This window comes from Callorhinus ursinus, unplaced genomic scaffold (assembly GCF_003265705.2).
Source record: "Callorhinus ursinus isolate GAN/ISIS: 27379988/994484 unplaced genomic scaffold, GSC_fseal_2.0 scaffold4, whole genome shotgun sequence".
Taxonomy (NCBI): Eukaryota; Metazoa; Chordata; class Mammalia; order Carnivora; family Otariidae; genus Callorhinus; species Callorhinus ursinus.
This window is the reverse complement of record NW_027397066.1, coordinates 81,300,547-81,310,362: the sequence shown is the minus strand read 5'-3', so window position 1 is coordinate 81,310,362 and position 9,816 is coordinate 81,300,547. Positions and strand designations below refer to the sequence as shown.

Below are 9,816 nucleotides of genomic sequence, written 5' to 3'. Positions count from 1 at the left end.
AATCTTAAACATGCCCCTTCCATTGTTAGTTTTTCAAGGGTATGTCTGTAACCTTCTTGAAGGCAGAACAGTCTTTGAATACATCCCTCTGTTAGACATACTCAATAAACACATGACACTCGACAAATTTATCCTCACAAGTATCCGGTTTATTTTAGAATATTTCTTTTGAATGATGTTTTTCCAAAACATTTTCTACATGCCCCTTTTTTTCCTAAAGACAGATTCATAAACCCAATCCTAAGAACTCAGAATGGTCATTATGAGGATTAATTTTTATGCCAAGTTGTGATGCAGTAGTTTCTCCCCCTCTCTCTCTCTCTTTCCCTCTATCTCTGCAATCCCTCCTGCAAGTCAGTGACCCCTACCTCTGTCCATCTTCTAATTTTCCAAGTTTGGTTATGTGACTTGGAAAAAAACAAACAAACAAAAAACTTCATTATTCTCCATAATGCTGTTAAAATTACTTATAGAATCAGTGAAAACCCAGAATGACGTGTATGAGGTTTAAAGCTTAACTCTGATCATTCCTTTGGCAGCGGAGACCTTTTTTCTCATCCATGCACCCAGCTGAAACTCCTAGTATATGTAATTACAATATAATTCTTCAAAATGTACACCTAATGCCTAAATCACCCAAACATCTTTCTTAAAATGAGAAATGAATGCTGAATCTATATGATACCCCAGAAACCAAAATCATGCACCAGTAATGCATTTGGCAATGTGCAGAAAAGTTCCATTTAAAAATTGCACTTTATTTTTTTTAAAGATTTATTTATTTATTTGAGAGACAGAGACAGAGAGAGTGTGGGCAGGAAGAGGGGTAGAGGGAGAGGGAGACAAGCAGACTCCCCACTGAATGGGGAGCCTGACACAGGGCTCAATCCCAGGACCCGGAGGCTCCTGCCCTGAGCTGAAATCAAGAGTAGGACGCCACCCAGGTGCCCCTAAAAATTGCACTTTAAAGACATAAAAATAAATCTGCAAGCTACTGACAATTATCTGTTTCTCCTAAGGGCTCTCACATTCACTCTTCAATTTTAAATGTCACTTTTTAAAATACTAGGGGCAACACACAAATCACAGTATTTCTAGGGTATCAAGTTACTGAAACAAAACTGGAATGGAATTTGATCCCTCCAAAGGGAAAAAGAATTATTTTAAAGGTTTGGATTCTCTAACATAGTAGATATTCAGGTCTATTCTTTGTGTGTGTGCTTTTTCAGCCTGAAATTATTACAAAACTTTAAGAATGTCAGTTAATAGGATGAATTTAGAAGGCAATACAATCACGGTATATTCTTGGGACAAGAAAAATGCAGTTTTAAGGTATAGTCCCAGTCTCTTCAAACATTTTAGCTGGTCATTGTTTTCTAAATGCTACTACAGCGCCCTCTGGTGTTCTTTAAAACATTTTTCCCATCTACCCAGATTCTATTTTCTTGAAAAAAAAAAAAAAATTCAGGGAGAGAATAAGTTTCATTTACATCACAGTTGACATTTTAAAAAGTACTTTCATGTGCATTATTCCATATGATTCTCCAGAATTTTGACTGGACCATAAACTTTGAGAGCAAGGCCATTTTTCATATTCTTTGAGTGCCTTGCAGATAGGCCCTCCAGCAATGTGCTCTATCAGGTAGACAGGGCAGAATTTATTAACCTCATAGAATAAATCCTGTGTTACAGGGAAAAGACCCTCTCATAAGCAAGTAAGAAAAATCTTGAAGGTTCACAGAAACTTCAAGCTGAACATGATCTTAAGAATGGATGGTTGGGGCAGCTGGGTGGCTCAGTCGTTGAGTGTCTCCCTTTGGCTCAGGTCATGATCCCAGGGTCCTGGGATCGAGTCCCTCATCGGGCTCCCTGCTCCGCGGGAAGCCTGCTTCTCCCTCTCCCACTCCCCCTGCTTGTGTTCCCTCTCTCGCTGTCTCTGTCAAATAAATAAAATCTTAAAAAAAAAAAAAAAAGAATGGATGGTAACATGTAGGATAATGTCCCTATTAGGAGATACTTGCTGAAGAATTTAGGGGTAAATTTCATGAGAGTTGAAACTTCTTTTCAAATGGTTCATCAAAAAGGGGGGGGCGGGGGGCGTCTGGGTGGCTCAGTCGTTGAGCATCTGCCTTCGGCTCAGGTCATGATCCCAGAGTCCTGGGATTGATCCCCACATTGGGCTCCCTGCTCCATGGGAAGCCTGTTTCTCCCTCTCCCACTCCCCCTGCTTGTGTTCCCTCTCTCGCTGTGTCTCTGTTAAATAAATAAAATCTTAAAAAAAGTGTGTGTGTGTGTGTGTGTGAGAGAGAGAGAGAGAGAGAGAGAGAGAGAGAGAGAGAGAGGAGAGGGAGAGAGAGAGAGAGAGAGAGAATTTGACCAAAAAATATTAATTTGTAATCTAGGTGAGAAACATAGAGGTATGCATTATCCTGTTTTTCAAATTCTGAAATTGCAAAACTTTTCAAAATAAAAAGTTGGGTCAAGAAAGATGGATATTGGGAGCCTGGGTGGCTCAGTCATTAAGCGTTTGCCTTCGGCTCAGGTCATGATCCCAGGGTTCTGGGATCGAGTCCTACATTGGGCTCCCTGCTTGGCAGGAAGCCTGCTTCTCCCTCTCCCACTCCCCCTGCTTGTATTCCTGCTCTCGCTCTCTCTCTCTCTGTCAAATAAATAAATAAAATCTTTAAAAGAAAGAAAGATGGATATTTCCCAATTCCAAATTAAATAAATAAATCACTTTTTAAAATATGCCTGACAGGTGGTCAGTCAACCCTAGATTAAGCACCCTCACAGGCCAACTTTTTCCTTATGGTTAAAACTAAAGTCTGCCTCCCTAGTTCTGTCCTCTGGAGCGTCACAAAGGTTAGTTCCTGTGGTAGCTGAAGACAGCTGGAATAATCCTGTCTCCCATACCACCATGTCCACTTTTTTCCTAATTGAATATCTCTAAATATACTTAGAGTCAATACTCCACATGCAGTGTGAACCACAGACCAGTAAATGCAATCCGTATTTATATATTCTTTAGTCAGCCAGCTCCACCATTGACAAATATTGAGGTGTATAAAATTCCTAAATATTTCCTCTCTGGAATACTACTAACCAGAATGCTCTTATTCTATCACTTTAACCCAAAGATAGACCATTTGTCTTCTCCGATGTTTCAAGGTCTTTTTAGAAGGAAATTATGAGTAAATAGGCATTTAATAATATAGAAAATTATATCCTATTTATTTATTGCTACTAAATAACATTTTTTATCCTTTCTGCCAATAAACTTGTTTTATAGGCCCACTTACAATGTAGCTAATAAAATTTCAGAACCTGACCTTAAAAATAAAAATGTTTATAATTAACCAAAGGAGTTTGAGAAAGAGATGAAAGAGATATCCCTTCCTGCAGATATGTAAAAAATAAAATAAAATTCTGCATCATAAGCTACTTTTAAAAACCTGGTTTGAGGGCGCCTGGGTGGCTCAGTTGGTTAAGCGACTGCCTTCGGCTCGGGTCATGATCCTGGAGTCCCGGGATCGAGTCCCACATCGGGCTCCTTGCTCAGCAGGGAGTCTGCTTCTCTCTCTGACCCTCTTCCCTCTCGTGCTTTCTATCTCTCATTCTTTCTCTCTCTCAAATAAATAAATAAAATCTTTAAAAAATATATATACTTAAAAAAAATAAATAAAATAAAAACCTGGTTTGATAAGGTATTAAATTAAAAAGGTTTCCAAAAGAGACAAACCAAAAAACCAACTCTGAACTATAGAGAACAAACCGATGGGAAACCAACCAGAGGAGAGGTGGGGGGGGGGAAATGGGTGAAATAAGTGAAGGGGATTAAGAGTACACTTACCTTGATGAGCAGTGAGTAATATATGCAGCTGCTGAATCACTATATTGTACACTTGAAACCGATATAACACTGTATGTTAACTATACTGAAATTAAAACTCTTTTAAACTCAATTTTGTCTGAAAAAAATTAATAAATTTAAAAGGTTTCCAAAAATATCTACTGGTTCTCCTCAATATGGAGATGTGTGAATATTCACAACTATTACTAGAATGTCTTCTGTTTTTTGTTAAAAAGAAATCCATTCTCAGTTAATTTAATGTTACTTGAACCAAAATATATTATATGACTCCAAAGACTTTAGAAAGTGTCGCCTTGTCCTGTGAAAATAACTTCCAAGAGGAATCTGCAATTCTGCTCATCTTATAGCCAAGATTTTGACTTGGTAATAATATTGTAATTGATATCTCTGTATTTCTACACAGTCTTCAAATTTTTCCGCCAAATTAAAAGAGAATCCTTAGCACTTTCCTTTTCTTCTGCATGCACAAGGTGAAATTATTAATTATTCCAAAATAATGGAGTAACTGAAAGCGTATGCCTTTGCTATATTTACTTTCTTTTTAATCTGAGAGTCTGAATCTATGTTTCATTTATATTAATAAATCCATGGGTGATGATACAAGTAGAAAAATAATAGATAGGGAAAAAATTATAGGTTTGGAATAAGGGTTGATCCCAGTGAGAACAAATTTCTGCCCCCTGCATAGTGAAAAGAATCCAATGTAATCAATCTGTCACAGAATGGCTGCCTAGTCCCCCTTAGGTATTATACCATATTGGGGATCCAGGGTGGTTAGACATTGCTGTCTAACCATGTCTAACAGTCTGAACACTCAGCTGTGGCAGAGCCAGAACACGCTTGGAAAGGAATATTTATGCTGTTGAGCCTATGCTCACATCTATGGGCACAACATGTATAAGCCCACTAAGAAAGAACTTGGCGGACATATATTTTCTCACATACAGTGCTCCGTACAAAAGGTCCAGCCACATATCTCTTCTCCAGACTTATTACCAATCTTATAACCTCATTCCTTCAAAGTCCCTGGCCATCTGACCAAATCACTAATTACTGCCTATTAATCAATGTAGATCCATACCTCAGGCCATTTCATTCTTGTCAAAGAAGACTCAAAGAGATATACATAGGCGCACCTGGGTGGCTCGGTCAGTTAAGCATCTGCCTTCGGCTCAGGTCACGATCTCAGGGTCCTGGGATCGAGCCCCACATCGTGCTCCCTGCTCAGTGGGGCGTCTGCTTCTCCCTCTCCCTCTGCCCCTCCCCCCACTCATGCTCTCTTGCTCTCTCTCAAATAAATAAATATTTCTTAAAAAATAAAAAAACAAAGAGATATACATAATTCTTGAAGTTCTGTATTCCTATCTGCCTCTCTACCAACTGCCAGAATATTGTACAGAGCACTGTCAACAAAGCTGAAATCCTCCTCCTCTATAAACTGATCATACAGAAGTAGAAGTGCAGTAGGAATGTGAGTCAATTGCTCAGGCAATTTACTGGGCCTTCAGGATCTGCTTGCATCCAGTCCTGTATACACAGTTCCACTTGATAATGCTATCCTCCTGGGGCATGTCCAGGCTTATAATTCTGTTGATCCAATAATACTCAGTTCATGGTGAGAAACACAGAAAGCATGATCACCTAGCATGTCTTAGTTAGACATTTTCAATCATAAGCAGGACTGAAGAGAGCAAGACTTTGCTCTAAAATGCTAGGTTCTCCACCATAGATCTACTACTGGAGCTTGTCTAGGCTCCATACAACATCCTGCCACAGACACTTAAAAAATATTGAGTCCAGGGGTGCCTGGGTGGCTCAGATGGTTAAGCGTCTGCCTTCAGCTCAGGTCATGATCCCAGGGTTCTGGGATCGAGCCCCATATCAGGCTCCTGGCTCAGCGGGGAGCCTGCTTCTCCCTCTCCCTCTGCCTCTCCCCCTGCTCATGCTCCTCTGTATCTCTGTGTTTCAAGTGAATGAATAAAATATTAAAAAAAAAAACACAAAAACATTGAGTCCATAAAAGGAAAGCATCAGGGTTGTTCTCACAGCAGTCTAGATCAGCTGGACTTCTCTTACTCTACGTTCCACTCAAAGCTGGCAGATTTTAGGTCACCCTAGGTGAGAGCTGCCCAAAGATGATGATGCCCACACTGGCTGCTGACTCATTAGCCACTCCTCACTTCTCCCTTACAAAAAGAAACCCAATTTCATTCAAGAAACAGGCAATAATCAGCTCAGGGAAGGTGGGAGTCTCCTTCAGCCCCAAGAGTTAAGCTATGAATGGTCTAATCCCATTCTCCTTTGCTAGTGACTGATTTGGGATAGACACATGACTCTATTCTGGTGAGACATATGGGGACGTCTGTTAGAGGGCTTTGGGGAGTGATTTCTCCCCTAATTTTAAAAAAAAGGAAGGGTAAAAAAAAGATCTTTTCCTTTCTACCTTTGGATGTTGTCATATGAGGACACGAGAGGCTGGAACTGTAGCAGCCATCTTACAACCATGGGGGGAAAAACAAGAGAATAGCAGAGCAGTTAAACTAGAGCCCTGACATCAGAGAGCAACCAGAATTTACCATTCTCTTTCATTAAATTGTCCAGCACTTTTATTTTTTCTTTTGTTATTTAAAAATCAATAAGCCAACATATAGTACCTCATTAGTTCCAGATGTAGAGTTGAGTAATTCATCAGTTGTGTATAACACCCAGTGCTCATCACATCATGTGCCCTCCTTAAGGCCCATCACGCAGTTACCCCATTCCCCCATTCTCCTCCCCTCCAGCAACCCTCAGTTTTTCCTATAATTAAGAGTCTCTCATGGTTTTTCTCCCTCCCTGATTTCTTCCCAGTCTCCCCTCCCTTCCCCTATGATCCTCTGCACTGTTTCTTATATTCCACATATGAGTGAAACCATATGATAGTACTAGAAGTCCTAGCTTCAGCAATCAGACAACAAAAAGAAAAAAAAGGCATTCAAATTGGCAAAGAAGTCAAACTCTCTCTCTTCACAGATGACATGATACTTTATGTGGAAAACCCAAAAGACTCCATCCCGAAAATGCTAGAACTCATTCAGGAATTCAGCAAAGTGGCAGGATATAAAATCAATGCACAGAAATCAGTTGCATTTCTATACACTAACAATGAGACAGAAGAAAGAGAAATTAAAGAACTGATCCCATTTACAACTGCACCAAAAACCATAAGATACCTAGGAATAAACCTAACCAAAGAGGTAAAGGACCTGTACTCTAAAAACTGTCCAGCACTTTTAGAAGCAACCATCTACCCCTTCTGGCTTTGAATGACTCATGCATTTTAATACTCTTTTATGGCAAAAACTGAATAGTCTCCAAGGCTTTGCCTCCAATACTTACTCACTTCATTCCAGAAAATCAGAGTTGACTTTTTAATTAACTGTTTCATCCATCCCTGCACACCTAGAGATGCTCTACTCCTTAGAATCAACTGAATTTTCACTGCTTTCAGCCTCAACCAGGTCAGATAATTAATCCCAGATTAACCCACTGATGGTCTGTTTTCTTGCAAAATTCCTAATACTGTTTTTGACTGATTTCATCGCAAGTCACAGAAATCAATTCTGGCTAATTTAAAACGATACGGAACTTATTTAAAAGCTACTGGGTAGGTCACAATATTATCAAGAGGACTAGAAAACACTTTCAGAGATACACAGTTTGAAATTCATATCCAAGCCTATGCAGCAGAACTGATCTGCATAGGGCTCCAGATGCTACAGACTGAACCACAATACCACCCTTGGACACAGGACATCACATCATCACTGGCTTGGTTGCCACTGATGCCCCAGGAAATTAAATCTGCAATGGGGAAGGAATGAGGAGTTTGCTTCTTCTCCTGTTCATGCTCCATCACTCCCACCACTTGCTAGCTACTGCTCAAGCCCCTCCATTATCCAGACTCGAAGGGAGGGGAAATTTGGAAGAAAAGACTGTATTCTACATGACCAGTAACTACTGTTACAATCTGATATTGGTACTCTTTGGGTGTAGCACCTTTCAGATACTGGATTCCTTCTTGAGTGGGGAATTTCTGTGGGTTTCACAAAGAACCCTCCACCCCACTGGGGACCTCCTACCTACAATTCCTTTACAGGTTGGATTCTTTACACAACGAGCCAACTAAGACTTTGCCTTCAGCCCCTGACTTCCATCAGGGCCACCTACCCTCTCCAGGTGGATTTCTTTGGTGAAGTTTCTTTTACGATTATCTACAACTGTATCCCTTTGCAGGCTCCACATTTGGTCCATGGGAAAACACACCTGTGTGTCTGACTCCACTAAACTCTGCTTTACTTCATTCTGCCACCAGACTGCTCTAGCCAGCCTCTAGCCTGACATTTTTTAATTATTTCAGATACCAGACCTTGAGTCGTTCAGGATCCAGAAAACACATTTCAAGCTTTTTGAGTGGTTTTCTTCTCTTGACTTCAGATGAGAAGGAAGTGCTTCCATCACCCTCACCAGAATATACAGCACACTGACAACTCTCTCCAACGAAATCCTCCCTCCCAATTATTTCTGCCCTTCCTCGTGAAGTCTTTGCCATCCCTTACAGAGCTCAGAAACAAGAGATGAGCTAATGCTGGCAGAAGAAACTGTCCGTGTCTTAGCATGTCCTACATAAAGTACCTTGTCTTCCAATGTGGGGGTAATTTTGGTACCTATATTGTTTAGCCTTAGAGTTCTTAGTCAAAACTGAGACAATATGAAAAGTGCCATTTTAATTTCCTATTACAACGTAATCATGAAATTATACCTTATACTTCTCCAGCCTGTCAAGGTTTTCCAGAATCTCCAGAGTTCCAGAGTCTCCAGAGTTCCTGTCTGGAAAAGATAAACTCAGATTATTTACAATAAGGAATAACTTCTAATATATGATTACCTACAAAAAATACAAAGAAAATTTACTTCTTTGGGATCACAGAGCCACCTAAGTCTCTGACCTCCTGATTCTGTGATATGTGTTGGTCTTGAAAAGTAACAAGAAAAATTGCACAACAGGGCACCTGGGTGGCTCAGATGGTTGAGCGTCTGCCTTCGGCTCAGGTCATGATCTCCAGGTCATGGATCAAGCCCCATGTCAGGCTCCCAGCTCAGTGGGGAGTCTGATTCTCCCTCTCTCTCTCTGCCTTTCCCCCTGCTTGTGCTCTCTCTTTCTCTCTCTCTCTCTCAAATGAATAAGAAAATCTTTAAAAAAAAAAAAAAAAGGAAAACATGCACAACATAATTCAGATCTGTAGCTGCACTGCAAACTAGATATCCATCTTCTCTGTACGCTACGTGTATATGTGTTTCCCAAGAGATAGGGTTTGTTGGGTAACTTTGGAACCTTCAATTTATCAGAATTAGTACCAGTGACTTCTGGTTCCCTCAGGTCAACTCATCTGAGACTTCCTTCAATTCAGACAGTTTCCTGTTCCAATTCATGGGGTCTATAGCACGGGCTGTCTCTGCCTCTCAAATGGAGTATGTACAAAGCAATGTCAACTAGAACTGGGGGGAAAAACAGTTCCCCTTAAAATGCAGAAAATATTTATGGGTTTCATGAACTCTTCTTTCAATTCGTTCAGTACTATTTTTCTTGCGAGCTCTATGAAATATGCTTCCATTTTTTGAAATCCGCTTGACTATAATACACTTACTTACTTGTTATAAAGTCTAAAATGATGGGTCATTTTCACCTAATGAGTTCTTCAGTTCAAAATAAGATGAACTTTTTTCTTGAGAATCAGAATTAAGTACAAGTTAGCAGTATAACTCATTGTTTACTCTCTTCTGCTAGATGAAAGAGAGCAAGGTAGACAGATCAAGAATTTAACTAAATGATGCCTACAGGTTGATGCTCCCCATTACTTCTCTCTTTTGCTTGCTATCCCCATTTTGTGCTCTGTATTTGGAAA

At 40.1% G+C, this 9,816-nt stretch overlaps 1 long non-coding RNA gene across 3 annotated transcripts in view; it reads right to left on the bottom strand.

Annotated features, from left to right (window-relative positions):
* LOC112825491 (uncharacterized) overlaps positions 1–9,816 on the bottom strand; it is a 44,423-nt gene that overhangs the window by 28,617 nt on the left and 5,990 nt on the right. For all 3 annotated transcript variants that reach the window (XR_012377988.1, XR_003208708.2, XR_003208707.2), the window contains exon 2: positions 8,673–8,740. This is a non-coding gene — a long non-coding RNA (uncharacterized lncRNA). The remainder of the gene's footprint in view (positions 1–8,672; positions 8,741–9,816) is intronic.